Genomic DNA, 26868 nt, shown 5'->3' with positions numbered 1-26868 from the left:
CTAGGTAGCATTGTCGGTGTTAGAAAGGAATGGGGCTTGCTCTCAGTATATATTCTAGTTGCTTATTGTTTACTGTTGGCTTGTTTGGCCATTCCTTGATTGGGGTATTGTTTACACGATTGTTGGTCTGATGTTAATCTGGTTGGATTTTGTTTCCAAGGAAAGAGAAACTAGGTTAAAAAATTAAGCAAAATTAAGCAAGATCTGAGACAGAAGGTGCTGGTTTAAACACCTGTACCAATGGAAGAGTCCCTTTAGCACCTGCATAATGCATGTGTTGAACCCCACATTCAAGAGCCATGGTGGTGCTATGGAATGTCCATCCCAAAAGCAGGGGTGAAATCCAGCAGGTTCTGACAGGTTCTGCAGAACTGGTAGCGGAAATTTTGAGTAGTTCGGAGAACTGGCGAATACCACCTCTGGCTGGCCCCAGAGTGGGGTGGGAATGGGGATTTTGTAAATATCCTTCCCCTGGAGTGGGGTGGGAATGGGGATTGGGATTTTGTAATATCCTTCCCCTGGAGTGGGGTGGGAATGGAGATTTTGCAGTATCCTTCCCCTGCCACTCCCACAGAACCGGTAGTAAAATAAAATTGGATTTCACCTCTGCCCAAAAGTGCTTTTTTTTCCAAAAGACAACTGTACTTCTTTTGGGTTTTTTTCCTCCTTGAAGACCTTCCGCTTCTCATCCAAGAAGCTTCTTCAGTTCTGACTGAACGATGGGAAATGGAAGGATTTATATTCCTTGCAGTCCTTCCATTCCATAAATCCTTCCATTCCCCACCGTTCAGTCAGAACTAAAGAAGCTTCTTGGATGAGAAGGGAAATGTCTTCAAGGAAGAAAAAAAAACCCAAGGAAAGTTCAGTTGATTTTTGAAAAAAAAAGCACCTTTGGGACAACCATGACCTGGAGGACCAAGACGTTCCATAAACATATGAAATGTAAGGTGACCAGACGTCCCGCTTTTGGCGGGACAGTCCCGCTTTTGAGCAATTTGTCCCGTGTCCCGCGGCGTTTTTAAAAAGTCCCAATTTTTCATTCTGCCTCCTGAGTCCCGGCTGCCTCCTGAATCCCCGCTTATGGCTAGAGGGAAAAAAAACTGTTTAAACTCTTGCCGCGGGGCTTCAAAGGGCCGACCTACAGCTGATCAGTGTTAAAAAAAAATAGAAAAAACAGCCCCTGTTAACAGCTTCCGCTAGGTTAATTAGCTGCAAAAAGCTGCAAAAAGCTGCAAAAAGTTCCTGGAGCAGATTTTTTTCCCCCTAGCTATGCTGAAAAAAACAAAGGCGAAAGCGAAAGTAAAGCTGCAACGTGACAAAATGAGGCAGAGAGAGATTTCTTTCTTTTTCTTTTTCTTTTTCCTCACCAAAAAAGGTAGGTACAAAACTGCAAACAATGGGAAATTTTGGGCAAAAGAGGAGAGTTCAAGATTTTAAAACACAAAAGAAAAAAAGCTCTATTTAACTAGGGAATTGTAATAATTGAGATACTATTAATAATTGTATATTGTGTTGAAAGCAGAAATGGTTAAGTTGTGGTTTGGAGGAATATATGGGGGAAATTATTTGGTTTATTATTATTGGTAAATATAATTAATTGATTTGTAAGAAATTGGATTGCATGGAAATAATTGGAATATTCATGTTCATATTGATTAATATACAAAAAAGATAGTTATATAACTAATTGATTTATATTAAAATGTTGAATTTGTATTAAACAACTGTATTACATAATTACATAATTAACCAATGTGAGGATGGATATAAAAATAGATGACAATGGGAAGGGGTATAATATAGAATAGAAGGGAAAAATTGAATTTGATTAAGATTAGAGATGAGGATGAAGGGTAATATTGTTTTTTTAAAAAAATAGATGAGGAATAAATATGGCAAAAAGGAAATATAGAAATTGTAAATTTAAATGAAATGACTAAACGCTGTTTAAATTTGTGAACCAGCCAAATATTCTGTTCAAAGAAAATACATTGTATGTTTGTATGTGTGTTTTTAATTATTGCTATTTATTCATATTTGTTCTCTTTTATTCTTTAAAGTTTAACAATTCATTCTTAATCTTAATATCTTTATATTTGCTTGGGGTTGGCTTTCTTCCCTTTCATCTTTTTTATTGTACAGCAATCTTTCTCCTCAAACCTACCACCACTCTCTTTTCTTTCCTTCTTACTTTCTCCTCCCCCCACCCTCTTTTTCTCCTCCCTACTTCCTCTTCCTTTCTCCTTCTCCTCCTCTCTTCCTCCCTCTCTTACCCTCACTCCTACTCTAATTTCCATTCCTTCATCCCTCTCTATTGCTGTATCCTTTAATGCATATGGACTACTCAGAGGGCTGAAAAAGTTATTTTTGACTGGTCCTCACACTTTTGACCAGTCCTCGAACTTATGACTGTCCTCACATTTTACATTTTTGCCCTATCTTGTCATCATGGTGAAGAGAAGCAGTTGTGAAATGAGTGACATGGTTGTTAAGAATGCTGCATGGGCATAAATGTGAGGATGGTCATAAGTGTGAGGACCAGTCAAAAGTGCGAGGACCTGTCAGAAATGACTTTTTTCAGCCCTCTGGTTAGTCCTTTTGTGCATATGGACTACTCAGAGGGCTGAAAAAGTTATTTTTGACTGGTCCTCACACTTTTGACCATCCTCAAACTTACGACTGTCCTCACATTTTACGTTTTTGCCCTATCTTGTCACCATGGTGAAGAGAAGCAGTTGTGAAATGAGTGACATGGTTGTTAAGAATACTGCATGGGCATAAATGTGAGGATGGTCATAAGTGTGAGGACCAGTCAAAAGTGTGAGGACCTGTCAGAAATGACTTTTCAGCCCTCTGAGTAGTCCCTATACACATAGCCATGGCCACCCGGTCACATGACCAGCTAGCCACGCCCACCCAGTCACATGGCCTCCAAGCCACGCCTACACAATAAGTCACGCCCACAATGGTGTCCTTCTTACCAATGTTAAAATCTGTTCACCTTACCCTATACACATAGCCATGGCCACCCGGTCACATGACCAGCTAGCCACACCCACCCGGTCACATGACCAGCTAGCCACGCCCACCCGGTCACATGACCAGCTAGCCACGCCCATAAAATAAGCCACGCCCACAATGTCCCTCTTTACCAATGTTAAAATCTGGTCACCTTAATGAAATGTCCAGTCGCAAGAAAGAAAAGGGAACTGATTACCATCCTTTTCTCTCGCAGGTAGAGATGGAAACTGCACTCTGCACAGTACCATATAATCTGATTATAATACCAGCCTTTTATTAAAACATCTTTATTTAAGCACCTCATTTGCCAGGCTGGGAAGAGGTTACGATGAAACTCTCGCTGGGTCTCTAGAGGATCCTTTTGCCGAAGGGCCAATTTGATCTCGCCCAAAGTTAAGGAAGTTAGAGATAGCTCAGGAGGATTGTGCAGGGAGGGAAGGAGAAGCCACTTCTCTGTCAGCTGTCAATGAGACAGGCGACAGTTTTGATTCTGTCTGATGTAAAGGAGACTGTCAAATCGGAGGTGTTCTGGCATCCATTTTCATAAGCATTTCCTTTCCGTAATGCATTTTCCATTCGTACATATCTTTTGTGCAGATATTGGGGAGAAATGTTGTATATACGTACCGGTATATTTATTAAAAAAAATAGTCTCCTGATGATTCCTGGTTTTGGGGGGTGCGATAGCTCAGTAGTTAAAGACGCTGAGCTAATCGGTTGGAAAGTTGATAGCCCACATTCGAGACCTGAGCACCACGCAATGGGGTGAGCTCCCATCCTTGCCCCAGCTCCTGCCCACCTAGCAGTTCAAAAGCATGCAAATGCGAGTAGATAAATAGGTACCACTTTGGTGGGAAAATAACAGTATTCTGTGTGTCTTGGCATATGGTCATGTTGGCTACATGACCACAGAAGTGTCTTCGAACAACGTGGCTCCTTCGGCTAAGAAACAAAGATGAGCAACACCTCTCCTCTAGAATCGGACACAACCGGACAGGGGAAACCTTTACCTTTTACCTTTACCTTAAGGAGAGATACTCCACAGATAGAAGGTGAGAGACCTCTTAAACAGATAGGTAAAGCTACTTGGTTTGGAATGCATTCTTTCATTGGTTAGCCTCGTTTGACTCATCTATGATAAGGCATGTATGCTCAGCAGCTTTATATGTATCATGTAATATTTCATAGCATCCCATAATATTCTGATGATGATGATGATCTTGTTAATGCTGAAGTACAATCTCAGATGAGCACCGCCTCCTAGAGTTTATAATGACTGGATAAGGGAAACCTTTATCTTTACCTTTACCATCGCTGGCTATTGGGGGCGAGTCACTGACCCCCACAGAGGGGGCTCGCAACTTGGGTGTCTTCCTGGACACACGGCTGTCTTTAGAAGAGCATATGATGGCCGTGGCCAGGGGGGCTTTTTATCAGGTCCGCCTGATACGCCAGTTGCGCCCCTTTCTGGATCGGGATTCCTTGTGCACGGTCACTCATGCCCTCGTCACGTCACGCCTGGACTACTGCAACGCTCTCTACATGGGGCTCCCCTTGAGGAGCACCCGGAGGCTCCAGCTGGTGCAGAATGCAGCCGCGTGGGTGATTATGTGAGCGACGTGGCGCTCCCATGTAACACCTCTCCTGCGCAAGCTGCATTGGCTCCCGGTGGTCTTCCGGGTGCGCTTTAAGGTATTGGTTCTCATCTTTAAAGCGCTCCATGGCTTAGGGCCAGGGTATTTGCGAGACCGCCTGCTGCTACCGATAACCTCCCACCGGCCAATACGCTCTCACAGAGAGGGCCTCCTCAGGGTGCCGTCGGTCAGGCAATGTCGGCTGGCGGCCCCCAGGGGGAGAGCCTTCTCTGTGGGGGCACCCGCCCTGTGAAACGAGTTGCCTCCTGGAATATGGCTGATCCCGGACCTCCGGATCTTCCGTAAGGCCCTGAAGACTTATTTATTCCACCAAGCCGGCCTAGCCTAATTGGCTCTTAATTGGGATTTTAAATTTTATGGACTTGGGGGTTTAAAATTGGGAAGCCAATGATTTAATTCTTTTTAATTATCTTAACTTTTGTATTTGTATGTTTTTTAATTTTGGCTGTTCACCGCCCTGAGTCCCTTCTGGGAGAAGGGCGGTATACAAACAAACAAACAAACAAACAAACAAACAAACAAACAAACAAACAAATAAATAAATAAATAATCTGCATCTCTGAAGTTTTCCTGGCCCAACACAGAAGTTGTTTGCCATTGTCTTCTAGAATGTTTTTGCAATTCTTCTCATCCAGAATCTGATGGCCAGTCATCTGTTTATTCATGTATTAAAATTTAAATATAGCTCAAGGTGAACAGATCCAAATCCTTCTTCCTCCTCCTCTTATTTTCCCCACAACAACAAGCCTGTGTGGTGGGTAGGGCTGAGAGAGAGAGACTGGCCCAAACTTGTCTAACTGGCTTTCATGACAAAGGTGGGACTAGAACGCACAGAGCCCCAGTTTCTAGACTGGTGCCTTAACCACAAGTCCAAACTGGCTCCCCAAAGACTAATACTGGTGCATTCATGTCATTTTCTTGCAAGAATATGGAAGCACAGAATACAGGATAACAAAATTGGAAGGGACACCTTGGAGATCTTTGAGAGATCTCCTGCTCAGGCAGGAAACCCTATACCACTTTGGACAAATTGAATTATAGTAATTAAAAATTCAACAAACAGTATCTTCTACTAATTATATTCGCTAAGGCTCTTTGAATTGCTCAAGTAATGCAATTATCCTAGATATACTGTATATAATACTTCCCTTCTAGCACCATTTGACTGAACGGATACATCATTTTATCGGAGAAGAAAGTGTAAGTCACTGATGTGATATCCAAAAATACATAATGCTTTTTATTGTAGGCAGTTAGCACCCACTCCTCTCCTAGGAAAATGAGATATTTTAGGAAATATTAAAACGGCAGAATATTTCCCCTAAAAGGGAGGCAGAAACTCAGCCCCCCCCCCCACCTTTCTCAATGGGCCATTAAGACCTGGGCCCATTATGTCTATTCTAAATAACAAAGATCTACCTCCTTCAAGCAGAGCCATAGTAGGAATTGCCCAAAGCCCTTTCATTACATCATCACCCAGCGAGAGTCAACCAAGCCTGGGACTCAAAAGACTACCTACAAAGTTACCCCTGCATGGCCCTATGGGAGTCTGACAACCAAACAGAATACAAGCTCAAGTTCAAAGCCGAACAGAGGGTATTAATCTCTTTCTCTCTCTCTCAACCATGTGCTTTTTGGCCCAGGACCTCAAACCATGTGGTCCTGTCCACCATTAAAAACCATCTTTCCAATCAGCCACCATGTTTCCAGTGTCTTTCTCCCCACTTGGAACTTGAACCAGGGGTGAAATCCAGCAGGTTCTGGAGAACCGGTAGTGGAAATTTTGAATAGTTTGGAGAACCGAAAAATACCAACTGTGGCTGGCCCCAGAGTGGGGTTGGAATGGAGATTTTGCAATATCCTTCCCCCTGGAGCGGGGTGGGAATGCGGATTTTGCAATATCCTTCCCCCTGCAGTAGGGTGGGAATGGGGATTTTGCAGTATCCTTCCCATGGGAATGGAGATTTTGTAGTATCCTTCCCCTGCCACGCCCACCAAGCCACGCCCACCAAGCCATGCCCACAGAACCAGTAGTAAAAAAAAATGAATTTCACCACTGAACTGAACCCAGATGGACATTTTTTCCAACACTATATCTGAAAAAATGGGTGAGGTAGGTTGGGGCTGAATGTGACTAACTGGCCCAAAATTACTCAGCTGGCTTTCATGGCTAAAATGGCACTTGAACTCACAGTCTTTTGCTTTTCTAGCCTGGTGCCTTAACTATAAAACCAAACTTGATCTATAGACATTTAATAACTTATTATAACAGTCCAGCGTACTACTATTAACCGAACAATATTGCTGGCAGGCCATTAAACCTGGAAGTATTGCAATTCCCCATTCCATTCCCAACCAAGCTTTATATGAAGTAATAATGCAGCCTGTTTCAAACTTAGAGGAGGGTTGATTTGTAGACATTACAAAAAGCCAAAGTGAAGAAAATGCAATCATTTGGGGAACATTCTTTTAAAAAATTAAATAACTACAAAAGAAATAAAAGAATATGCAGAATTACAAAAGAAGAAGGTCAGGACTAAAAAGAAGAAACAAAACTGGAGTGGGAATATATTCATTGTGTATTCGTATGCGGGGGTGGGTGTATTTGCACACTAAATGTACAATAAACAAACCATAATTTGCTACAGTCATCCATAGCTAATCTATCTTAATCAATTTTGCAAACCCCACATAGTTAAAAGCCTGCTGTTTGTCTTTACAGTGCTGAACAATAAATCTTTTGGCTGTAAGTACAGTTATAAATATATTTCACTTACCTCAATGTGAGGCTCCATGTGATAGAGATGTTAAATTAAAATTAAAATTCTAAAATCCAAAAACATTAAATCAACAGTTGAGTTATAAAGCTAATGAATGTATTTAATTATCATTATTATGAAGTAAAAAAAATCAGTGTTTTGGAATTATATAGGTTCAGACAGAAAATTCTTTGTCTTTTTTCTTTCCTGCACTTGGACTTTTAATGACTATTTCATTACGATGCTGATAATAAGCCCAAACTTTCAAGCTCAGCTTGAAGGACGAACATTTTAAAAGGCCTGGGGGTGGGGGGAATCTATTATATTAGCTACCCCTTTTGTGGAGACATCATCATTGGCTGCACATTTTTGAATCTGAAAAGCTGTTTAATTTCCAGGTGATTATAGCAAATCATCTTGATTAAAGATTACATTTGCCATAGGAAAGGTGCTATATTTCATACGGTTTGCCAAGATGTTATTATAATAGGCTATCAAAAAGGCCTATTGCTCATAGCAAGGCTGAATATAATGCCCAGCACCGTTCTGTTCCTGTTTGAAGAAAAAAAAAAGTACTTTGTGGCTGGTGTTTAAAAACTCAGTACATTCCGCAGCCTGGCAGGTGGTAAATGTTGTTCATAAATGAAATTAAGGGGGACGGGCCCTGCCCTCAGACTTATGGCTTCAAACATAAGTACATGGAAAGGTTTATGAAGGAAACCCAGTTCAAAGAGATTATTAGAGCAAAAAAGTCAAGTACATAAAGAGACATGGAAGTCTACCCCTTCGGCTAAACTAGTCTTCCCTTACTGATGCATTTTATAGGAAGGGATGTTTTAGTAAGACTAACCAGAAAGGACTCCCCACCCACACCCCCTCTCTGTTGGCCAGGAATAGCTGGATCAATGAAATCCACCCTGGATATTAATGGGAGTAAATCCCTTGTAGCAGAGAGAACAAGTTGGGATGGAATGGAATGGAACGGAACGGAACGGAACGGAACGGAACGGAACAGAACAGAACAGAACAGAATAGAATAGAATAGAATAGAATAATAAAATACGGAATGTAATGGTGTAATGGAACGGAACGGAACAGAACAGAACAGAACAGAATAATAAAATACGGAATGGAGTGGAGTGGAGTGGAATGGAATGGAATGGAATGGAATGGAATAGAATAGAATAGAATAGAATAGAATAGAATAGAATAGAATAGAATAGAATAGAATAATAAAATACGGAATGGAATAGAATAGAATAATAAAATACGGAATGGAATAGAATAGAATAGAATAGAATAGAATAGAATAGAATAGAATAGAATAGAATAGAATAGAATAACAAAATACGGAATAGAATAGAATAGAACAGAACAGAACAGAACAGAACAGAACAGAACAGAACAGAATAGAATAGAATAGAATAGAATAGAATAGAATAGAATAATAAAATATGGAATGGAATGGAACGGAACGGAACGGAACGGAACAGAACAGAACAGAACAGAACAGAATAATAAAATACGGAATGGAATGGAATGGAATATGGGAAGTGGACTGGAGTGGATGTATCTGGGTGTTGGCTGTTGGAGAAGATATGTTCTGGTCTTTTGGTTGACTTCTTAGCTTTTTTTTTTTTTTTTTTTTTGGTCTCTTTTGAATGATGTGTAAGTATGGTTTGCTTTTATGTGCCTGTTGATAGCCGATTTGTCTGAATGCCAAACTTCCAGGAATTCCCTAGCATTTGGCTTTAGTCCTAGAATGCTTATAGTTTCCCAGTTGAAACTATTGAGTCTGCCAGATGTTGTGAGATTAAGGAGTTTTCATTGTGTCTTCTGAGTGCTAGCTGATATTCAAGGATGTGCTTTACTGGTTTTCTGCCTTTCTCCTGTATTGCACTCATGGAGTCCTGATCCCTTTAGATATTTTCTGACATTTTATTGTGTTGGAAAGAATAAATATAGATGAGGTTACAAGTTTTAGTTATATCACATCCAGCATTCCCAGATAATAAGGTTACCACTAGTCACTTCTGACACATTTTCTCCAATATGTCACATGTACAACTATCTTTACCCCAAATTTGCTCATACTGTATAATTATGTGCAAACTACAATCCAAAATTTATCTTGCAAGCTAAACTGCTAATGTCTGTATCCTATCAGTTCAGAGCTACTTGCAGTCCACCAATATATGCTCAAAGTACAGATTTATTCACTGCATATTTAAGTAAGTCATTCAGTACCTTAAAATATTAAAAAAAAATAGTTTATATACAGATGTTGGTAATGGAGACAAGAAAGCGGACTTTGATTGAATCAAATTATTGATTCATCTAGCTCATGGACATTTAGAATAGAACAGAACAGAATTCATTATTGGCCAAGTGTGATTGGACACACAAGGAATTTGTCTTGGTGCACATGCTCTCAGTGTACACAAAAAAAAAGATACATTCGTCAAGAATCATAAGGTACAACACTTACAACAATTAATGATAGTCATAGGGAATAAATAAGCAATCAAATCACATTAGGAAACAGTCAATATAAATCTTAAGGATACCAGCAACAAGATTACAGTCATACAGTCATAAGTGGGAGGAGATGGGTGATAGGAACAATGAGAAGGTTAATAGTAGTGCAGACTTAGTAAATAGTTTGACAGTGTTGAGGGAATTATTTGTTTAGCAGAGTGATGGCGTTCGGGAAAAAACTGTCCTTGTGTCTAGTTGTTCTGGTGTGCAGTGCTCTATAGCGTTGTTTTGAGGGTAGGAGTTGAAACAGTTTATGTCCAGGATGCGAGGGGTCTGTAAATATTTATAGGCAGTCCTTGACTTACAGCTATTCATTTAGCAACACTTCTAAGTTACAATGGCACTGAAAAAAGTAATCAACAATTTGTACTCATGTTTACAACCGTTGCAGCATCTCCATGGCCATGGATCAAAATTCAGGTGGTTGGAAGTTGGCATGTATTTGCAATGGTTCCAGTGTCATTTGTGACATTCCCACCCACCCAGCTTTCAACAAGCGAAGTCAAAGCTGGATTCATTTAATGACTGCATGATTCACTTAATAAGAAAGCAATCTGGAACTAAGGAGAAATTTTCTGACAGTGAGAACAATTAATCAGTGGAATGACTTGCCTTGAGAAGTTGCAGATGCTCCAACACTGGAGGTTTTCAAGAAAAGATTGGATAACCATTTGTCTGAAATGGTACAGGGTTTCCTGCTTCAGCAGGGGGTTGGACTAGAAGACCTCCAAGGTCCCTTCCAATTCTGATATTCTGCTAACAACTGTAGCAAAAAGGTTACTAAACCACCATACTTAACAATGGAAATTTTGGTCCCATTTGTGGTCACAAGTTGAGGACCACCTATGAGTGACTGGCATAATAGCTAAATAAATAATTTTAGTTGAGGGAGGAGCTATGCAGGAGTGGCCTGGTCTAAATGCCCTATCCAAGATCAGGATTACGAATTAAAAATAGCAATAGCACTTAGACTTATATACCGCTTTACAGTGCTTTAAGCCCTCTCTAAGCAGTTTACAGAGTCAGCATATTGCCCCCAACAATTTTGGGTCCTCATTTTACCCATCTCAGAAGGATGGAAGGCTGAGTCAACCTTGAGCCTGGTGAGATTCGAACTGCCAAATTGCAGGCAGCCGGCAGTCAGCAGAAGTAGCCTGTAGAACTGCACTCTAACCACTGCGCCACCGCGGCTCACAATACAATTTTACTGTTCAAAGAAGGAACTTGCAGCAAGAGATACTGTACATACAGAAGTATAGTCAGTTTAATCCAACCTGACTTTCCATAGAAACGAAATGAAGAGTGAAAGTCAAAATCCAGCAATTAAAGATCAAGTTGCATAATTAACCAGTGGCACAAACTCTAGACAGCTGTTGCTTTCAGCAACATTAGAGAACTTTGCATGAGAGGTTGCAAGCCCTAAGGGCTCTGCATCACTTTGGATTCAAAGGGCAAAGTATGATTCACCGCACAGTGTGTGCCCTTCCTTGGAATCACACAGCTGCAACATTTCCAGCAGGTGCTACCTGCGTCCCCTTACAGATTCCAAATTCGCCTCTTCGCATCCAACTGCTTACACATTTCACTGCCGTCCATCAAACCTGTATTGACTATATCATTATCTAAGCTAATGACTCACCTTGCCTTTTACCCAGCTGGTTCTCCTGAAGCCTGATTCAGCTTCAAGGCTATCCAAGATATTTAGCTCATCAAGACTGATGAAGTCATCCAGATTTCTTTTTTTCTTAAATGTCTTCAAGTCAGTATTGACCTCTGGCCACTGCAACCCCCGCAGTCTTCTTGGCAAGAAGTGGTCTTTTTTCTAGGACTGAGAAAGAATAGATAACAGAATAACAGTGTTGGAAAGGACCTTGGAGGTCTTCTAGTCCAACCCTCTGCTCAGGCAGGAAAACCTATACTATGTCAGATAAATGATAATCCAATCTCTTCTTAAAAGCCTCCAGTGTTGGAGCATCCACAACTTCTGGAGACAAGTTGGTCCACTGATTAATTGTTCTAACTATCAGGAAATTTCTTCTTAGTTCTAAGTTGCTTCTCTCCTTGATGAGTTTCCACCCATTGCTTCTGGTCCTGCCCTCAGGTGCTTTGGAGAATAGCTTGACTCCTTCTTCTTTGTGGCAGCCCCTGAGATATTGGAACACTGCTATCATGTCTCCCCTAGTCCTTCTTTTCATTAAACCAGACATAGTAATCTCCTTCACATTGCTCCAGAAGATGACAAATATATTTTGTCAAAGATTCTAGGTTGGTTCCCTCCTTGATTAGTTTCCATCCATCGCTTCTTGTCCTGCCTTCAAGCGCTTTGGACAATAGGTTGAATGAATGGCCCAAGACCACCTAGCTGGCCTCCTATTTCCTAGCCTCTCTCTCCCAGTTCTAATCTAATGTTTTAACCACTATACCAAACTAGCTCTCCATCCAGATACAATGGACTTATATTCCCAAGGCATTCTTCCTCCTAATAAGAACAGAGGTGGATCTCTGCCTTCCAATAATTGACATGCCAGAGGCATTCACATAGGCTTGAGAGTGTGCTGCTCACGCCTGATCAGAATCATGGTCAGTGGTGGGATTCAGCCAGTTCGCACTACTTCGGGAGAACCGGTTGTTAACTTTCTGAGCAATTTGGCAAACTAGTTGTTGGAAGAAATCATTAGGGCAGAGAACTGGTTGTTAAATTACTTGAATCCCACCACTGATCATGGCAGAGGGGAATCACAGAGAAGAAAGACTCCATTGTGATAGCATGGAGATCATGACCTCATAATGCAATTTCTCCCTTTACAAACTTGCCACCTCAGCCTCTTAACCCAAGTATGTAAATTATGGATTTTGTATCATGACATACATTTTGTAGCTTGCTTCCCCTGCAGGTGTCTATGAATCTTGAACAACGAGTCTCAGACTTTTGGGGTGGCTAATTTTTTGGAAGGTTTTATCCTTGGAAATATAACTCCCCTTACCTTATATGGCATTATGTTATTACATACCTTATATGGATTCGAATCCCTAGTGCCGCGTAATGGGATGAGCTCCCATTACTTGTCCCAGCTTCTGCCAACCTAGCCGTTTGAAAGCATGTAAAAAATGCAAGTAGAAAAATAGGGACCACCTTTGGTAGGAAGATAACAGCTTTCCGTGCGCCTTTGCCATTGAGTCATGCCAGTCACATGACCATGGAGATGTCTTGAGACAGTGCTGGCTCTTCGGCTTTGAAACAGAGATGAGCACCGCCCCCTAGAGTCGGGAAAGACTAAACACATATGTGCGAGGGGAACCTTTACCTTTTTACCTACCTTATATGGCATTTATTAAGCTTGAAGTGGCTGCATAGCCATAACTCAAATAGTGTCCATTAAGTCCAATTTGCTTTCAAGAACCATGAGATGGGTGGCATATAAGTCCAATAAGTAAATAGTGACATAATAGTCTTAACTTACTGGTGCTTATCAATTGTACTCCAAGTATAACTAGTTATATTGGTGTAGGCTTTTATGGCCAGTATCTGTTGGGCTTGGTCTGGACAACAGATTTCATTTCAGAGAAGTCAGGACCTCTGGCTATAAAGACAGGAGTGGAGCAGAGGTGGTATTCAGCAGGTTCTGGCCAGTTTTAGAGAACCGGTAGCGGAAAGTTTGAGTAGTTTGGAGAACTGGTAAATACCACCTCTGACTGGCCCTGCCCCCATCTATTCTCTGCCTCCGAGTCTCAGCTGTTCAGGAGGAAATGGGGATTTTGTAGTATCCTTTCCCTGGAGTGGGGGGGAATGGAGATTTTACAGTATCCTTCCCCTGCCACGCCCACCAAGCCATGCCACATTCACCAAGCCACACCCACAGAACCGGTAATAAAAAAAATTGAATGGAGTGGAGTCAATCCCTGCTCATTTGCCTGTGGTCTGTACAGCACACATTTGAAGAGCCGTGGTGGCGCAGTAGTTAGAATGCAGTACTGCAGGCTACTTCTGCTAACTGTCATTTCAGACAAGTTGGTTGTCCAGTCTCTTTGTAAAAAACTTCCAGTGTTGGAGCACCTACAACTTCTGAAGGCAACTTCTGTTCCATTGGTTGATTGTTCTCACTGTTAGGAAATTTCCCCTTAGTTCTAGGCTGCTTCTCTCCTTGGTTTGTTTTCAACCATTGTTTCTTGTCTTGCCTTCTGGTACTTTGGAAAATAGTTTGACACCCCCTCCCCCGCCCCTCATCTTTGTAGGAGCCCCTCAAATACTGGTACATCAACCCTGACTGCTCTTTAGAAGGCCAGATGCTGAAGATGAAACTGAAATACTTCAGTCACCTAATAAGAAGGAAGGACTCACTGGAGAAGAGCCTAATGCTGGGAAAGATTGAGGGCAAAAGAAGAAGAGACGGCAGAGAATGAGTTGGCTGGATGGAGTCACTGAAGCAGTAGGTGTGAGCTTAAATGGACTCCAGAGGATGGTAAAGGACAGGAAAGCCTGGAGGAACGTTGTCCATGGGGTCACGATGGGTTGGACATGACTTCGCCACTAACAACAACAAATTTTAGATGAGACTGAGGCATTGGAATCTATCCATTCTGTAGACCTTACGTTGTCTCTGATTGGAAAACAGCCATTTTTTAACTGAAACTGGAAAATACAGCTGCAGGGTGCATTTACCCCTGGGCAGGGAGCAGGATGACATAATCCATCCCATCAGTCAGGAAGCCGTGGGTGGTCCCAACTGGAGGAGGGCCAAGTAGAAAGAGCAAATCAGCTCATTACCTTTAGTCCCCTGATCGACTTTCCTTGGCCTTCCCTGAACCTGCTCAGGGTTGTCTGAATTGTTCTTAAAGTTACGATGTCCAAAACTACTATTGTTTTAAATTTGGCTGATGGGAAAGGCTGTTGGTTCACCTGGGGTGAAATGAACCAGTTCCATAGAAGAATCTGCTCAGAGATCAAATCGCTGGAGGAAAGGCAGTTGGCATTCCGCAGAATCGTATCTAGAAAGCAGGAGGGGTGGTGAGCAGAGCAGAATGGTAAACAGATGGCAGAGCTGGGCAGCTAATGCTCAGACACACACACACACACACACACACACACACACACACATATCACATTTCAGAAACAGAGCTGGAGCCTGCTTGTCCCAGGCCAGCCAAGCCAGATTTCCTGTTCTTCAAACCCTTACATACATTTTTCCCCCTGGCTATTTACCGATCTGGTAAAATAGACGATTGCAAATATCGTGCAAATCAAACTGACCAAGTTGTGATGTATTTAATCCCAGTTATTTTACATCTTATGGTTGCGTTCATAAAACCCGCACAACCTGGTTATGGAATTAATTCATTTTCTGGACAACGAGTCACAAATCACCCCATAGCTAGGTTAGAACATCCTATTGTTCTAGGATGGGGGGCAGGAGAGAAACCTCACCCAGGTAAATACCAGCCAGGCTTAACGTATTATGCACCCGCTAAGTTTTTAATTAACCTGGTTAATTATGTGGTGTGGATGAAGCTTTCATATGAACCTACAGAAAACAGAGCTGAATAACACACATACACTTTCTCCAAAATCCTCCCTTTGTTTTGCAAACAATTCTACCTCCCAACTTTCCTCATTGCATTAATGTAAGTACATCAGGTGCCTTGCAAAAAGCATCAGATGGATGCAGCTACCAAGGGACCACTGCTGACAGCTCAGCCCAGCGTTTCTTCAGTGAATAATTTTAATGGCACGCTAGTGAGAGAACGAAGGATGTTATCAAGCTGGTTTAATCCAGTTCATGTAAATTGGTTGTTGAATTGCTTCGGTTCACCCTGGGGTTCTTCTCGAGGGGTGGCCACATTGGGTTGAGTTTATGGGTCTACATCAGGAAGCTTCAGAAGAACAACTGATCAGGCAGCTTGGAGTAATTGGAATAATTTCCTGGAATAAGCACCGCAACTGGTTTGCTGTGCTTCGGGATAAGAGGAGAGAGAGAATGGGAGAAGACTGGATGATTGATTACCAGTAGAACTGGTTATTGCCTAATTTTAACAGAGTTGGAAGGGACCTTGAAGGTCTTCTAGTCCTGCTTAAGCAGGAAACTCTAATATCATTTCAGACAAACAGCTCTCCAATCTCTTAAAAATCTCCATCGATGGAGCACTCACAAGTTCTAGAGGCAAAGCATTTCACTGGTTAATTGTTCTCAACATCAGGAAATTTCTCTTTAGTTCTAGATGGATCTCTCTCTGATAAATTTCCACGGATTATTTCTTGTCCTTCCTTTGGAGAATAAATTGATCCCCTCTTCCTTGTGGCAGCCGCTCAAATATCAGAACACTGCTATCATGTCACCCCTAGTCCTTCCTTTCACTGTACATACTGTGTCCCTTCAACCGTTCCTCATATGTTTTAGCCTCAGCCCCTTAATCATCTTTGACAAACACCCACGGGGAGGTTAAGCTGAGGTTGAAGGTAGCAAGTCCTTTTCTACAGCTCCAATTTCTATGGGATCCTTGCTGCTCTCTGAGCTTGGTTGTTTTGTTTTGTTTTGACAGACATTTCATTACCCAACTAAGTAACATCATCAGTGCTAGGAAGGCTGGGGTTTGCTCAAGTGGTGGGTTGCTCCAGGTTCAGTCTGGTTCTTGTGAACTGGTAGTAATGGTGGCGGGAGGCTCCGCCCACCTGCCCCGACGTCATCACTGATGATCTGTGCACGCGCGCACTCCTGTTGTGAACCAGTAGTAAAGGTAAGTGGAAGCCACCCAGTGGTGGGATTCAGCCAGTTCGCACCACTTCGATAGAACCGGTTGCTAACTTTCTGAGCAGTTTGGCAAACTGGTTTTTGGAAGAAATCATTAGGGTAGAAAATCGGTTGTTAAATTACTTGAATCCCACCACTGAACCCACTTCTGGTTTGCTTTCTGTTTAATAAACCCTGCCCTGTGAGTTCTGGTGGGAATGTTCTCAGTGGTTCCTTGATTGGCCTATGTTGTTTACTATTTGACTGTCTAAGCTAGCGGTTCTTTGATTGGGATATTGTTTATGGCTTTCTCTCATGACTTTGCAGCATGAAACGCCTTCCAATGTTTCCTTCTCGCCCTCCCCCAGAAGTAATTAAAACAAATGCTTGTTTTTTTTAAATCTGCAATTGGATCCCGTACCAATGTGTCAGATTTATTGGTGAACAAAGGGGCGTAACTCCTTAGAAGGTCTGGAGGAAGATATATGAATCAATTCTGGAAGGGCACAGTTGGAAGCGCCAGCTGCTGCTTGATGGAATATTCAGAGAGGAGCTTCTAAACAATAGCCAAGCACTTACGTTTAGCCTGCAAAAGCTTCTCATTTCAGTTGCTGCTGGCATTCATGGAACCGGTTGGGGCAAAAGTCCAATGGTACTCTAAATCCTGGAGAATGTTGCCAATCCTGATATGGAACCACAGTCTGATTCATATATGGCAGTGTAGCTCATCAGCTTCCGCTGTAATTCAGAAGCCAGATCTGGGATTGGAAGCCGAAATCCCTCAGACGTCTCCTACGCAAAATTTCTTCCAGCTGCTATCAAACCGATTTTCACCAAGCTGCCTGTTAATATTTCCACACACAGGGGGAGCTTCCAAAGATTGTTTCCTCTTCCTCTAGAGCCAATAAGACGCAAGATATTGTTAATTATAAGCACCTTTTTACTTTCTTGTCTGCAGAAAAAAGCTTTATCTTAATGACAACAATTCAAACTGAAAATCAGAATTATACCAATGCAGGAATACAAGACTCATTTTACATGCCAATATTTTTTTTTAATTTGATAGGAAATAGAGCATGCCTTTCCCCACGAATCCTGAGGGACACGTTTGGAAAATACAATCTTTTGTCTCCGTATTAGTTATTATCCACCGAAATATGCTACAACTCTTGTTGTCATGACCTTTAACTGACGAAAACAGTGCATCATAGGGCAACAACTTTGGAATCAAAGTACCCCAAATCAGGGGTGGGTTCTACTTTCCTTTACTACCGGTTCGCAGTGGGGCCACGCGCATGCGCAGAAGTGTTTTGATGACGTCCGGGTCGGTGGGCGGGGCCTCCCGCTGGTTTTACTACAGGTTCTATAGAACCGGTGCAAACCGGGGGCAACCCACCACTGCCCCAAATGCATTAATTTACAGCAGGGATCCCAAACCAGTGGTGGGTTCCTCCCGGTTCGGTCCAGTTCAGCCGAGCCAGTAGCGGTGATGATATGACGTGGACGGTTCTCTACCCCCCCCGTTCTCCCACCCCCCACCCCCGTACGTTATTCTTACCTTTTATTTGGTCCCACCCCCAATCTATTGCTGCCTCCTGAGTCCCAGCTGATGACTAGAGGGAAAAAAACTGTTTAAACTCTTGCCGCGGGGCTTCAAAGGGCCGTCCTACAGCTGATCAGTGTTAAAAGCAAACAAATGAGTCGGGTCGTAAGTGCGAGGACTGGTCGTAAGTGTGAGGACCTTCCAGAAATGACTCTGACCAGCTGGCCATGCCCACCTAGTCACATGACCTCCAAGCCACACCCACAAAATAAGCCACGCCCACAGAACCAGTAGTAAAAAAATTTAGAACTCACCCCTGTCCCAAACCCCTGGGCCATAGCCCACTACCAGGCTGAGGCCTGTTCAAAATCGGGCCACGGGAGTGAATAGTGGGCAAGTACAAGTGGGGCTTCATGCATGAGTACAAGCATGCTCCGCTCATGTGTGCAGCTCTGATCACGCAAGTGGATGGTGCATGTGCTCACTGCTCACAGAAATGGAGCTGTGCACACGGGCATGTGCCTGCCATCACATGCCTCCACCCCCCCACCCTCACGTCAGGCCAGGCCATCAAGCTGGAAAGATTGGGGACCCACTGATTTACAGAATGTGTCCAAAATCTGGGACCCATGATTCCTAAAGGAATGACATTTAGGAAACTTGTAACGGTTTCAGTGCTACTGTCAAGCTTCGAAAGGTACTCATGCTGTTTCACTTTTACTGCTTCTCAGTTTGCCAATGAACTTATGGGGGGAGGGAAGGGGGAATTGGAATGTGGATTTTAAACATCATTCCTCAAAGTTTCACTTTATTATGTTTTTAAATTTTGTATGTTCTATTTTATTCTGGCTGTTCATTGCCCTGAGTCCTGCTGGAGAAGGGCGGTATACAAATTAAAACAAATAAAAAAAAACAAATAAATTAGAGATGTCATATTGGCACATCTGGGAAAACCCAAATCTGAAAACTTCTGGGTTTTCCCCACCCAAAAGAAAGTCCAAGTCCCTTCCCCTGCATCCACATGTCCATCACATGGTCCAATCAATCCACCGTCCTAACTGGAGATGCCTCCCAGTCACATCACTCCAGGTGCAGGCTGAACGTCCTTGACTCCCAGAGAAAAGAATGTTGTTACGGCTAGATATCTTTACAACTCCATGCAATCCCCCCTCCCAATTTCCCACAACACCAAATGTGGCAGCCAGTGGTGGGTTGCTCCTGGTTCTGTCCAGTTCTTTAGAACTGGTAGTAAAAGTGGCAGGAGGCTCCACCCACCCACCTGGATGTCATAATTGACGATCTGCGCATGCACAGAAGCTTCTGCGTGCGTGCTCCCATTGCGAACTGGTAGTAAAGTTAAGTAGAACCCACCCTGGTGGCAGCCCTGAAGATCCAAAGAAAAAGATGGCCTCCAAGGCTGACACATCACCTTGACAGCTATTGGCTGTTGCTGTGATGCTGCAGCGGTCACATGAACTTCATTTTCAATGTTCTATGACAGTTTCCCAGCCAGTCACATAATCCCTTCCTCCCTTCCCGAGCCAGCAGTAATCATTTACCTGCCAGATGGGATGGGATGGGATGGGATGGGATGGGATGGGAAGGGAAGGGAAGGGAACCTCCATCATGCTTCCTGGCCATGTCCCCCCGACACTCCCATGATCCACCTCCCCGTGCACCTTCCCTGATTTGTGCCACTCTCTGTGTGCCTTCCCTGACCCATGCAGCAATTCTTGCATACCCTCCCTGACCCACACTGTCCCCCACTTGCCTTCCCTGACCCATGGCACCTCTTCTGTGTCCCTATGTGCTGTTTCCAACCTGTATCCCACCTAAAGGTCATGGTGGAGCCTTGGTTAGTATGCAGTATTGCGGGCAAACTCTGCCCACAGCCTGGAGTTTGATCCTGATGGGGCTTGAGGTTGACTCAATCTTCCATCCTTCCAAGGTCAGTAAAATAAGGACCAGATTGTTGGGAGCAATATGGCTGATATTAGTAAACCGCTTAGAGAGGGCTGTAAAGCGCTGTGAAGCTGTATATAAGTCTAGGTGCTATTGCTAGTGTTATTGCCTACCAAACACCATCCCTGACCTGTGGGGCACCTCTTGGACATCCCATACATCCTTTCCAACCCAATATCACTCTTTCCTTTCCTCCAAAGCATGAGAGAAGTAAACCTGTTTTAATGAAGAGTGGAAAGATGCTGTGTTCAGCTTCCCATGAATTTTATTAAAGTATTTCCTCCTTTTTGAGACACACAAAGTCTATTGGAAAAAATACATGCTGTGGATTTTGGCATATACTGTATATTCATTATTCTTTCTCCTCTCTATTTGATGGGCTGATATTTTTCATCCCAAACTCACCTACTTCTCACAAGTGAGGAAGCAAAAACAATATTCATTACGGTGAGCCCCCCACCCCCACTGCCATCTAGGTCAGGGGTCTGCAACCTTAAAGAGCCATTTGGACCCGTTTCCCACAGAAAAGAAAACACCAGGAGCCACAAAACCCTTCCTGTGCCTGACTATTTCTTGAGCGGCCACAAAACTAGCCTATGTAGATGAATTAAATGTTCTGTTTTCTTCTGAAACTTTTCTTTTCTTGGATTTATCCATGGTTGGCCTGTTGCAATATTTTCAGGATCAGACTCAATAATAGTAATAAGAGTTAGAGGTTTAAATATATTTCTCTTTAATTATAATAGGCATTCTATATTCACTGAATATTCACAGATAGAAGCAAAGAAAATGGTGAAGGTGGCTCCTTATATATACAAAGGGTGGAGCCAAGAGTGGGAGTGGTGAATTATGAATACATTAAGAGTCAAAGAATAAGTTAACCCCTGATATCCCATATATACATTATTTACACATTAGGGAATAAGGCATTTACATCTGACAAATCCCCCTCTAAATGCCGATTCGCTATACAACACCAATTACATTCAGATTCAGGACAATATAAGACATACAATTTGGAAGTTAAGTATTTGTGCTGTTTAGAAGGTAAAGGCTTTGTCAATATGTCAGCTAATTGTTCAGAGGTATCACAATGCACTGCTTTGATAAATCCATCTTGAGACAATTGTCTCACATGCTTAAATTTTATATCTATATGCCTGGATCTTTGTCCAATGGCATCGGATCTAGATATTTCAATGGCTGCTTTATTGTCTTCATGCATAACAAAAGGCAAAGCAGGTTTTTTCCAAACATCTGAAATTAAATCATTAAACCATACAAGGTTATTTGCAGCTTTGGATAAACAAACATATTCCGCTTCTGTGGTTGAAGTGGCTACCAGTTCTTGTTTACCAGTGTACCAGTAAACTGGACAGTCATTTAACAGAAAAATATAACCAGAAGTACTTTTTCTGCATGATATATCTCCAGCCCAATCCGCATCTGCGTAACATGTAAGTTTTGGTTCTTTATTATCACTAGGTTCTAATACTAGGCAAAAGTCTAATGTACTTTTCAGATATCTTAAAATTCTTTTGACAGCTTCCCAGTGATACATTGTTGGTTTGCTAACGTGCCTTGATAATAAATTGAATGGTAATGCAATATCTGGCCTAGTCCAATTAGATATATAAAGAAGTGAACCTATGACTGATCTGTAAAATGTATTATCCTTGAATTCAGGGGAAGATTCATCAGTATTTCTAAGGAAATCAGTTTGCATAGGAGTGTCACAGGGTTTGGCATTGTTTAAATTGCATTTGTTTAGAAGTTCAATAATCTTATCTTTCTGAGTAAGTTTGAATCCCCTTCTAGTTTTGTTAATTTGTACACCAAGGTATTTGTTTACTTTACCTAGAGATTTCAACGAGAAATGTTCATTTAGCTTGTTTACAAAGATTTCTCTTCTCTCTTTGTGTTTTCCTATATATAAAATATCATCTACATAAATCAATACAAATTCAATGTAATCATCACTCTTTTTGACAAAGAAACAGTTATCAGCAGTGGTAGCGTTGAAATCCATGGTCTTAAGTACTTTTACCAAGCAATCGTACCATCTTTTGCCAGATTGCTTTAATCCGTATAAACTCTTGTTCAATAGCCAAATTTCATTTTTATTAGTGTATTGACTGTGAGGTGCTCTTACATATATTTCCTTATCTAGTTTTGCGTGTAGATACGCAGTCTGTATGTCATATTGAAATACATCAAGATTGAGTGCGGATGCTACTACTAGAGCTGTTTTAACACTCTCTGTTCTTACTGTGGGGGAGTACGTGTCAGTATAGTCCTCCGGATATTTTTGTGCATAACCTTGTGCAACCAATCTAGCTTTGTATAGGGTATTGCCTCCTTCTAGGTTCTTAATTTTATAAATCCACCTGGTACCAATAATTGTTTTATCTTTAGGTGCAATCGCAGGTGTGAATACATTTAATCCTTGCAAACTTTCCATCTCTTTTTTCATAGCTAGTTCCCATTTTTCCTTTTCTTCACGAGGGAGTTTTAATACTTCCTCATATGTATTAGGTGTTATTTGTTCACCATCCATATGCATTATGTAATCTCTGTATTTATTTGGTATTTGATTTCTGTTGTTCCTAATAGCTCTTTCAGGTTTGCTATGGTAGTCATGCAAATATCTTGCTTCCTTTTTTGTTAATGTGTCTGTCTTTATTTTGTGTTGACTATTTGTCCATGTTTTGGTTTTGTTTTTATTTTTGTTGATATTTTGATTTTCTATTGTCCCTTCCTCACGAGATTTTGTATCTTTGCATTTATTTGGAAATATTTCATTAAGATGTAATTTAGACCAGTTGGCCTGTTCATGGAACACAGCTGTTCTGGAAACTATAAATTTGTTATTATTATCAATGAATCTGTACCCTTTGGTGCCAGTTTCATATCCCATAAATCTTAGTCTTCTGGATACGTTTTCTCCCTTTCTTCTCAACTGTTTAGGTATGTGTACGTCTGCAGTGACCCCAAATATGTGCATGTGTGCTAATTTTGGTTTCCTATTATACATCACCTCATATGGTGTCTTATTCACAATACTGGACCAGGTTCTATTTTGAGTGTAATTTGAATAATGTAAGGCTTCTGACCAAAATTGTTTGCCTAAACCAGCATCCTCTAATGTGCACCTAATCATGGTTTGTAATGTGGAATTCTTTCTCTCTGCAATCCTGTTCTGGAACGCAGAAAATGGACTAGACGTGTAATGTAGCATTCCTCTATCCTTTAACCATTGGGAGAATTCTTTAGACATGAATTCACATCCCCTATCTGTCATAATTTGTTTTATTCTGATATTATGTTGTGTTTCTATGCGTTTGTAAAATTCCTTAAATTTTTGAAAGGTTTCATCCTTGTGTTTTAATGTGTAAACAAAACCATAGCGACTGTAATCGTCTACTATTGTTAGGAAGTAACGTTTTCTATAAGTGATTGATGGAGTTAATGGGCCAACTAAGTCCATGTGTACTAAGTCAAAAATTTTGTTAGTTGATCTGGTGGATTTTTTTGGCCTGGGACTAGTTTTTAGTTTAGTAGATTTACATACTGAGCATTCCAAATAATTTTCACAATTTTTTATTTTGACACCTTCTGCGTGTTCAGTCATTTTTTGTACTACAGGAAAACTTGCATGTCCTAACTTCCTATGTAAGATGTGAGCACACTCGTCATGAATTGGTTTACCTATTTTTGGTTTCTTCTCATTGTGTGTATCTGTGTGATCATGAGGTATTTTACATTCATCATTGTCACTGTTACTAATATTTTCATCAACTGCCTCAATACAATCTTCCATATTTGAATCAATGTTATGTAACCATCTTTCTTTTGTTATCAGATAGGGTAGGCCTCCTTTAATCATCACAGTGCCTACATTTGTTTTATTCTTCTCTAAAGTTGCTTTTCCCTTTGAGAAAACTATATTGATGTCAGAATCTCTGCTTAGTTTTATGGCACTTAGTATGTTATGAGGTATTTCTGGTATTAACAATACCCCCTCTATTTTTCCTAGACCAGGCAAGGTCACATTCCCTCTGCCTAATACTTGAACTTTTTCTTGATTAGCTACCTTTATTACAAACTTATCTTCTGTAAATGAAGACAATATATTTTTGTTATTAGTGGTGTGATTAGTTGCCCCAGAATCAATAAGCCAATTATTGTTCTCATTTTGTTGCATTTTAGTGTTGTCTTGTTTATTTAGTCCATTCAGTGAACCAGATTTTCTCTCTTTTGAATTTTCTCTGCCCCCTCTACTTTCTCTGTAATTTGGTGGGCTTCTATATTTATGTCTATCTGTGGAAGACTGTCTATAATTGTATTTATTCCTATATTCTGACCTATGTCTTTCCTTTGAAATTTTGGGACAATCTCTTCTATTGTGTTCCCTGGACCCACAATTGTGGCATTTAAAAGTTTCATTATATTTTTCTTGGAAAGCTACCTTCCTAAAAGATTTGTGTTCTGTGTGATTGCTATAACGATTTTTTCTTGAATTGTCTTCTGCTATCAATTTGTTAGACAGACTTTCTATTGATAAATATCCTAGATTGATGGTGTCTAAGTGTGACATAAAACTATCCCATGATGAATCAAGTGAGTTGATAATAACACTTTTCATTGTTTGATCTGAAATCACTTCCCCCCTCAAATGCAGCTCAGCTCTTATTTTGTTTAAAGATATTAAATGCTCACTTATGGAAACCCCTGGTTTTACTCTGGAAGAAAAGAAGTCCTTAGACATTCTTGTGGTGGTAGCTACACTATCGCTGTGAAACAAATTAAACATGCATTGAATTATTTCTGAAACAGTTAGATTTGGTTTGATGCTATGATACATTGCAGGAGACACGCTAGATATTATTAAGAAAAATGCCTTATGGTGTAAACAATCTATTTTTAAAGTCCAAGGTCTTCTTGGGGGACTAGTGATAAAAAATAGTAAATTTTCTTTCATAAAGACAACCTGGAGCTGTTGATACCATTCTTGCAAATTAATGCCATCAACCCTAAGTTTTGGGAAGTCACTGGGTAAGTTTCCCACATTATTTTGTCCATTACTTACAACCTGAGGTAGTCCGTGGTCTCGCAAGTGTAGGAAATTGCAAAACGGCATGGGGATGCTCGCAACGAGTCTGCGCGGTTCTCTGGCCAGTTCAAGTCTTTCCGGACCGTCTACGTAGTTTCGCACATGCGCGTTGTTCATTTCTTCTTTGGCGTCGTCGTGGAAGGTTCTCTCCATTGTAGCTCGCTCGCTCCGCTCCTCTTCAGACGAGTCGGTCTCTGGCTCGGTCTTAGGAGTTTTGATGGCGGCGACTGTTCTTCTCTTTCTTTTGGGTGCGTTGGCACTTGCTTCGGTCTGCGGTGTAGGGCGGAATCGACATGGCTCTCTGGGCTCGGGCGTTGTCGCTCTCGAAGTCAGGATGGAAGCGTGCAGGTCTTGAAGTATCGGCTTGTTCGCTTGCTTCTTCGTTGGCGCTTTGGAAATTTTTAATTTTGGCCCAAATGCAGCAAAAAGCGTCTTCATTGCTGACTTTACTTGGGATTTCGTTAAGTCGTCTTCACTTTCTGATTCTGGCTCTTCCGAAGAGTTTGAATCCTCCTTTTCACTTTCGTTGTCTGATAACGTTTTTCGCGCCAGAAATTTTGAACTGAGCATTTTGATTGGCTCTGCTTCGCTCACTTTGGAGGCTTGTTGAAACCAAGATGGCTGCCATTCAAAATTTCACGCGGGATCACATTTTTTCTTTTTCATAACGACTTTCTCTGTAGTCATATCACTCACAGTTTTTTGGTCTTTGGGTTTCTCTTTAGCGATGTTTTTCTCTCTCGCTGCTCCGCTGTTCTTCAGCATTTCTTGGAGGTTCGCGATGAGGCTTTCATCATTCTTCTGGCTTTTTAATAACTTTAATATCTCTGACCTGAGTTCGTTATTTTCTATTTCGATTTCCTCCTGGCCATCATTTTCATTTATTAATTCTTCTTCTTCAGTGATGTATTCTCCGGATTCTCTCGAAATCGCGTTTGTGGATTCGTTGATTATTTCTTGTTCAGTTTCTATTTCTTTGCTGTAGGCTCTGGTGTTGGGCCTATCTTTCTTAGACATTTTTAGGTATTTATTGAGTCAATTAACCATCCTCTGCTACCAGCTTGTTGCAATATTTTCAGGATCAGACTCAATAATAGTAATAAGAGTTAGAGGTTTAAATATATTTCTCTTTAATTATAATAGGCATTCTATATTCACTGAATATTCACAGATAGAAGCAAAGAAAATGGTGAAGGTGGCTCCTTATATATACAAAGGGTGGAGCCAAGAGTGGGAGTGGTGAATTATGAATACATTAAGAGTCAAAGAATAAGTTAACCCCTGATATCCCATATATACATTATTTACACATTAGGGAATAAGGCATTTACATCTGACATGGCCTACTGAGGGTTGAAAAGCTCAATAAATCACATGCCGGTGGGTGTCGCACATTGGCAGTTGTGATGCATATTTTGAGTGACAGGGAGCCATAACAGAGGGGTGAAAGAGCCACATGCGGCTCCAGAGCTGCAGGTTGCTGACCCCTGATCTAAGTGAACAGGAGAAACAAATTGGTCATATAATTAAAGCTTATTCTATAATTAAGACAATT

General features: G+C 41.3%; 1 protein-coding gene across 2 annotated transcripts in view; it reads left to right on the top strand.

Moving 5' to 3' along the window:
- Positions 1-26868, top strand: part of CALN1 (calneuron 1) — a 423249-nt gene that overhangs the window by 1089 nt on the left and 395292 nt on the right. The window lies entirely within an intron of this gene.

The sequence above is a fragment of the Pantherophis guttatus genome, chromosome 1 (assembly GCF_059756535.1).
Source record: "Pantherophis guttatus breed Tessera chromosome 1, ASM5975653v1, whole genome shotgun sequence".
Classification (NCBI taxonomy): domain Eukaryota; kingdom Metazoa; phylum Chordata; class Lepidosauria; order Squamata; family Colubridae; genus Pantherophis; species Pantherophis guttatus.
Note: the sequence above shows the minus strand (reverse complement) of the source record. Positions and strands in the feature narration are given on the sequence as shown.